This window comes from Halyomorpha halys, unplaced genomic scaffold, assembly GCF_000696795.3.
Source record: "Halyomorpha halys isolate HHAL.00 unplaced genomic scaffold, Hhal_1.1 Scaffold52.1, whole genome shotgun sequence".
Classification (NCBI taxonomy): Eukaryota; Metazoa; Arthropoda; class Insecta; order Hemiptera; family Pentatomidae; genus Halyomorpha; species Halyomorpha halys.
The window spans coordinates 1,198,426-1,206,703 of record NW_027104988.1 but is presented as its reverse complement, the minus strand read 5'-3'; positions in this window follow the sequence as shown (position 1 = coordinate 1,206,703).

Here is an 8,278-nt window from a genome sequence, read left to right as displayed (position 1 = left end):
AATCCTTCCATAATAAACTTCCCAACCACCCAAACCAACTCGTTTCTAACCTGGCTTCTCCTTCACTACCTAATAATCCTCCTAGACGTCTGAAAAGAAGATGGCCTCCAGATCCTCTCCTTTAGAAATGTTTTTGGAGTTCTATCAAGGGGTAGATTCTCCACATGTTTTTATGATGTCATAATTTACTTGATGTGTTTATATGTATACAGTTGTAAATATCAATAAATAAAATATTAAAAAAAAAATTGACAAAAACAGGGGTGATGCAAAATATTTGTTTGATGTGTGAATATAGCTTTGTTATACCTAATTAATGAATCGAACAATATATCTAATAATTTAATTTATTGTTTTCGGTACCGTAAATTGGTTTATCTTACGTAGTTTGTCGTAGTTTACAGATTTGAAATAAAAAACCTAACTACACGATTTAATCAGGTCTGCGTGTATTTACAGGTTTAGTATTTGAGACCAAATTTTTAATCCAATTCTAAACGGGTTACTACGTTCATACGATATTCTCATTAAAATATTTAACAAATAGAGCCCGAAACAGATACTCATATTTCTATTATTTTAGTCTAGGAATAAAATGTAAAAAACCGTTTCTAATTACTTATTATTATTATTATTGTGTCATACTTGAATGATAATTAGGATTTTAATCCTAGGATTAATATTTCGAGGGAGAAGAAAGGGTTTTATGTATTTTAGTAATATTAATAAGATAGTAAGTAAACATAATAATAATCTGTGTAATAACATCATATCTTTTATAACAAATTATTGATATTTAGTGATGGTTTGATACCGAAGTTTGCATGCCCCAAGCAAACCTTCTCGATATTGAGATGTAGCACTAGCCTACCATACTTCCACTATGCCTCCACAATAACTCTCTTTTTTTGTAATCATAGCTAATCTGCCTTTTTAGAAAGAGAACTTAATTTTTTTATTTAAAATATGCTGCGTAATCGCTTGCTGCCTTAGGACTTCCTGCGTGAAATATTGTAGATGGCGTGCCTTCGGTTGGGCACTTCAAGTCTAGGGACGAGCTAGGATGGATGAATAAACGCGTAAGAGAAAGTTTTTGAGGGTCTGAAGACAATGGTTTGTCGCATTGCGCAAAGGCGTAGTCCTTGGAACTTCAATGTCAAGATCAGAACTGAGGGCCCGAAACGCTGAGACCTTCACAGGACTCGTACAGCACATCTCATTCTTTACATGTACTTAAATCAAATTCATTACCATGGAGCAAACAGAAAACTTTCACGTAGCTAATTACAGTGAAATTGTGGGTAATTGCCGATTTAAAAACATAAATGAGTGATTAATTAATTACTATATGTGTAAAGAGCATGGTTCGAATCTTTTTCCACTCCATTTTATACTCCGATTTGACTACAGTATGATTTTTCTGGTAGAAAAAAAGTTATAAACACAAATAAACATTTTTGAGACGTAGCTCAGAAAGTAAACTTTTTTTTTTACTCACGGTGCAACTTTGTTTCTTTCTGAAGAATAAAAAAAAAGAAATATTACTGATACCATTAAATGATTTTACATTTACAAAAATATATAAAATCCTTATGAGGTAGTAAGCAAGTAAAGCAGGCCAGCAATTTTTTTTTTAGGAAAATACAAATCATATTCGATTTTTAGCGTTGCCTGATTCCTTTAAATACTGTTTGTTTCTCTTCTTGTTTTTATAAGAAATTGATTTTTTTATTTTGATTTGTTTGTAGGATTTGCTTTTTCTCCCGATGTCTATTGTTCGTTTAATGGTTCATAACTCCTCTACATATAGTCCAATTCCTACCTTACTACAACTCTTAGAACAATGAATGTCTGCTCTTTTAATAAATCTTGACAATTAGATTTAATGCCCTTAAAAGGGGGAAATATTAGGTTCAGATACAGGAAATTTTTTTAAACATTTTAATTTATATCTCTGGTTCTAATATGTTTACTTTATCCGGTTTGTGCCCTTTAGAGCAGTTTATAGATCCCTGAATCGCTCCCAATTTTCGTGTAGATTGGTTGTGTCGTTTTGAAATTATTTCTATTTTTTAATTTTGTTTTCTAGAAATCAAAGGCGAAACTTTTAGGCCAAGAAATTTTATTTTATTTTTTAAAAATTCGTATTTAAGCGGTCCTTAATGTGCCAAAAACGAATATGACCTTTGTTTCACTTATAAAATATTTTTTACCACACTTCGATGGGTCAATCTGTCCAAACTATCATACTCATATTGAATAAGGTGGTGCCACAACCTTACTCTCCTAAGCAAAAATGACGCTAAGAGGTGGGGATTGGGCCACACCTCTTGAAGGTATAAATTAAATAGATATAATAAGCAATTAATGCAATCATAAATCCAGTATGTGAATAAAAATAATAATATATTTTTGATTTTAAATAAATATATTAATTTATATCAAACTTTCAATTATTCTGTATTCATCCCTAAATCTAGTAACAACGAAGTATTGACTGGTCTGCTATTATATAGATATATAAAATAAATTTGTACCACTACAGTCAATGAAGGGCCAAGGGTTAAGTACTTGGAAGGAAGTATTGTTACTATTCCAGCAGTTGTTCAAGGAGGTGATTTGGTCAGAATATTTTTTTCAGCCAAGGCTCTCCTCATTGGAGTAGTCCTATACTGCCTAACCAGGCCTAAGTTTTACATTTTGTAGGACCAACACTCAATGAAAAAAGTCCACGGCCCAGGCTGGAACCGGCACCTGCCAATAGACTAGACATCAATTGGTAAGATTGTGTCTTAACCGCTGAGCTACGGGCGGCCCAGACTGGTCAGTATCATGCTCAGTCCCAGATTTTTACCCAATTCGAGTTCCCACTTTATGAGCCTGGGTAGACACGGAGGGCTGTGTGTGTGTTACATTTATTGTATTATAATTACTACTAATTAACCATTTTTATCTGATATAAAATCTACAACTATATTATTTTTATCGTCTCAAATGTTTTAATTTTATTGTATTGTATTTTTATCGTCCTTTATTGTATTATCTTTTAGTATACGACATCCTTTATTGATATGTACATTATTATTTTTCTTGATTAATCAATTAAGTATTTATGTATATTATCATTTAATGTATATTCATATTTCCTAAAATTATCATACTTTACTATAATTTTTATACATAAAATATCTTTTTCTTTCATTTCACTTTTTTATTTAATTTTGTAACCACCAAATCTTCCTACTCCTCTGTCTTCTTCTTATCTGCTTTCTTCATTCCTTTACTTCTTTCTTTAAAAAAAGGTGGGTGTCCTGATTTTTTCTTTATTTGCTTTTTTCTTGATTCTTATTTACTTAATTTTCCGTCTTTTAGTATGTACTAATTTTGTTTTTTAATTTCTTATATATCTATTTTTTATTATTTCTGTTCATTTTATATCTGATACTTATTACTGTATTTTTTTTTATTTATACCAATCGCTGTATATCTTACTTTTATTTTCTTTGTTTTTTAATCTAATTTTTCCATCATTTTTTAATCCTATCTTAGTTTATTATTTGATTTCATGTAATCTTTTTATCTTACTGTGTTTACAATATTTTTAGTTTTTTGTATCTTTTTTTAGACCTGAAGAAGCCCTGCAACCTAGTGTGAAACGTAGGCGTTTAACAAATAGCTTTTGCACTATTTGAGTTGCTTTTAGGCCGCTACCGGAACATCTTCTTTTTATTAATTACACAAGGACAATTAAGGATCTTCCAATAATTTTCTATTCTATTGACGCTTAGTAGTATATTTCTTAACTTAAAAGGTCTTAGTGTTGGTTTTAAAATATATTAAGGATTTTATCAACTTATTAACTACTTATTAAGGAATTTATCACAACTTTAAAAATTTTAAATATATTCTTAAATATAAAATATTAAATTTCCTAAATGTTCAGATTTTCAAATTCTTAGGTTTCATACAACTGACGATTAACGTCCTTTCTTTTACTTTTAAATCGACTCAATAAGGAAGAACACTTGGAAAAACACTTGAACAAAGTGTCTCCCCTGGGAAGAGGAATATACTCGACTTACGACCGCTAAAGATATTGTTTCTTATCATCACAAGTGGGTATTCATTGCCTCTCCAAGATCATAAAGAGGGAAAACAATTATTTCTTCATTTTCAAGTGTTCTTTACGCAATTCAGCAAGGATGTCTCATGACCTAAAAATTTGTGTCGATGGCTGGAGTTATTAGTTTTCTATTGACTTAAATTAGCTGTATAAGGAGTGTTATTCTTTACTACACATTATCTTTTTAAATTTTGACAGCCATAATTAATGTTACTGTATTCAGAGATTATATTTGTACATTACATTACTTATTTATTTATTTTTTAAAAAAATTATTTGTTTTGAATATTTTTCTGTTTCTCTTATTTACTGTGTGGGGTTTGTTATTAATATTGATTTTTAATAATATTTCTAAATTTATAATTTTTTGTCGCATATTATTTTATGTGATTAAATATAATATTATTCATTTATTATGAAAATAGATATTTTACAGGTATTGTAAAAAGTTTTTACTCTTTTAATTCCTAATTTTTCCCATTAGAGGGTAATTGTTATTTTAGGTCTATGAATGTCTTAATTTTTGTTATTAACCTTCCGTTTCTCTCTTATTACGAATTATTATTGTTATTTTAATTTCTTTTTTTATTTATAACACTGTATATAGTGTTAAGAGTAAAAAATAAAATAATAAATGTAACTTATATTAACCATGTAAGGCCCACCAGGCCGATCTAGTATATATATATGGGAATAACTCCTTGTATGCAGGATATGTTTCCAGTTACTTAGTAAAAACAAGGACGAACGAGAAAATAAAATAATTATAAATAAATCGCATCTTTTGAACGTTAGGTCTATATAATTACTAAGCAAAGCACAATTTAATTTTTACGCATTTCTTTTCCGAATGAAAAGACGGTGAGATTGTTCAACGCTATCTATGGCAGATGTGATATTTCCTTTTGTATTTTCGGTGTTCTAATTTATCTTGAGACAGATGGTACTGTTTGGCAAGGCTCTATTTTGCATCTGTGACAAAGAGGATCTTTGGCCTAATTGAAAATGCAAATTCCACGTTACACCATACCCCTCCCCCCATACCCATTCACCATTGCTGAAATCAAAGCTTCTGTTCACTGTGGAAAAGCATGAACCAAATGATTTTTCTTTCGAAAGGCACCCAATCTGCGGTGGATCATGGCATTATTGACCAGCAGATAAAATTAAAGTATGTTTTAAAAATTGTTAGATAGTTTAATGAAAATATAATTTTTCTGTTTTATTTTCTTCCTCTATTATTGTTGAATGTTGAAGAGTGCAAACGTAATTTTCATTGTTATATATTATGGGAAAAATCTTTAAATTGATGTGAAAATACGTAAATTCATGCTATTGATCATTTTTATTAATCCCACAATACATATTACCAATTAAAAACCTGTTAAGTTTTTTTTTATTGAGCTTTGGTACTAACAAAAGTTTTTGATAGTACAGAGTTTTGATTATTAATATTTCCAACTGTTGCTTCAGTGAATTGTGGCCTCAACATTTTAAGAACAACAAAGCACTTACTCTACAAAATACAAAGACCAGTCCGCTGATCTAGCTAAGGAACATTGACATTGAGCAAAGATCATAAATATTCGAAAAAAAAAATTTTTTTTGCTCATTTGGAGGAATTTCTATTAAAGATGACTTGAAAAATGGAAGAAACATTTGCTCGTTTAAGATTCGTTTACTTCCGTAAACGATACGTTTACTCGTATGGTTTATACAATGAACTTGATATTGGAAAGCAAGCAGGGTGGTTCCTATACGTCAGTAACTTGTCAAGAATGTCTGTCCAAGAGATCTCAACCTCTCAAGAGAAATTCATTGGATAAGGAGACCTGGAAGACCGCAACTAGGATGTGGAGATGAATTTTATGTTCGGAACTACACGCAACCGGGACTACCGATACAGGCTAATACCAGATGTTACGAACCTGAGTTGGGCTACTATGAAACTAATCGCTAAAATTGCCATGGATACGATATTTATTTATCAATGGTTCATTCATGAATAAGGGTCGTATCCCTGGCAATTTTATCTATTAATTTTAGCTATAGCTAATTTTTATCATCATATATAATCATTAGTGTGTGTGTGTGTGTTTAGTGCTTATTAAGTAGAAAAAAATATTCTGTATGAGTATGTGACAAAATTGTGTCACCATAGTATAATTTTTATTTTATTAATTTTTTCAGATCCCTCAGAAAGGAAGTAATCATATGAGATAAATCTATGCTACGAAATTAACATAACATAATTTGGAGCATATTCTCTAATTCTACCAATGGTACTAGAGGGAGATATAAATACTTTTATTGAACTGATTCCGAATTCGGTTCCTTGGTTAATATATCTGCTAGTGAGGTGCCTCCGAATTTTAAATTAAGTTTATCAATATCATTAAAATCGTTAAAATACTAAAAATCTATATATCTTAATGATATTACGGCGGAGAAAAATTAGTGAATTTTTAATTTAGGTGAACTCCAGTGACACCAGTTACTCGACCGAATGGTAACTAAAATGATATCGCCTCAATAAATAAATACCTAAATTACGATATTCTGGTGGTAAATTGAATTCTGAAAGGATTTAGTCCTATAGGTTTGTTTGATTTTCCGTAAAATTTTCACACAGATTATTAAAACGTGAAGAATAAAATATTATTTCAAGTTTCTGGCGATTAACACCTCCGGGACGTTTCGGATCAAATAAATACCCGATATTAATTCTTCTTAACATTTCATTTGCTATCAAAATCTATAAAAGAAATATAATTTTTTCCAAACTGTTAGAATCGCTGAAGATTTGAAAATTAACCATGCCCACAATATATAGTCCCACATGTCACTGTTACCACCCAGCAAAAATCAAATCAAAATTCCCAAAGTTGTTGAACGTGTATAGTTGGACACCCTGTACATATTTATTTGATAAAAATCCAAAATCATACAGATTTTTCCGCTATTGCACCATGCAAATGATGTTGGATAAATGTAAAAACGTAAAAGCATTATTTGTTTTAATTACAGATTTTTATTTCCCTCTTACAAGGATTATTGATTCAGATATTTTGAAGCTATTTATGTTTATTTGGATTTGAACTTGAGTTAGGAGCTGACATAGAATGAAGTAAGAAAAAATAAACCGCGATTCGACCTTAGAGTCCGTTTGACCTAGATCGGCTGCCCTCCACAGCTGTCCCCGCTCTGAGGTCAAGCAGCTTTGGCCACTTGGGGCTCTCTGGACTATCATTATACCTGTTGGTCTAATAGTTTCTCTTTAAGGCTCTATTGAAAACAAGGATAGAAATAAGTGGACATGTCTACGATTTGATACTTCTTAATAAAAAAAAAAATTATATATATATATAAAACTCTAACAACGATAACAGACCTTATTCTAAAGCTATTCTAGTATCACAACTGAATATCATTTCACACGGAATATCAAAGAGATGGTCGGGGATGCGGTTAAAAAGGAACAAAAATAGTTAACAACTATTTATTTGCTGACATTTCGCACCCTTTGCAGGGCTTCATCAGGGCTAAAAAAGATAAAAAACAACTAAAAATATGTTGACAATGTAAGATGATATAAGATACAAAGAAGTAAACATGAGTTAAGTAAATATGAGTGAAAAAGTTTCTTAAAAAAATGAAAAAAAAAAAAGAAATAAAAAATGAGATGTACCATAATAAGCATATATAAAATGAATAGGAAACGTAATAACAAGTAAAAATAAAATATTATTGTTCACTTAAGATAATAAGATACGAAGTTTACTCTTTTGTATCGCATTATCTTACAGTGTCTACATATTTTTAGTTATTTGTACCCTGATGAAGCCATGAAAAGTGGGGCGATACAGTAGCCAAAAAATAGTTGATAACTATTTTTTATTCCTCTTTCACCGCATCCTCCACTATCACCATCATATTCGGAAAAATACGGTCAATCATTTGTTTTGCATATTATTTTATATTTATCGTTATTATGATGTTTTGAGCAGGAAAATTAGTACTCGTCTTGTATATCAGGCTGATTTATGAAAAATAAATAATATTTAATAGAAGTTCTCGATGAATTTAAAAAAAAAAATTAAAAGCTCATTTTTATTTGGATTCCGTCCTAGACACTCCACAGTTCAACAAGGCCTC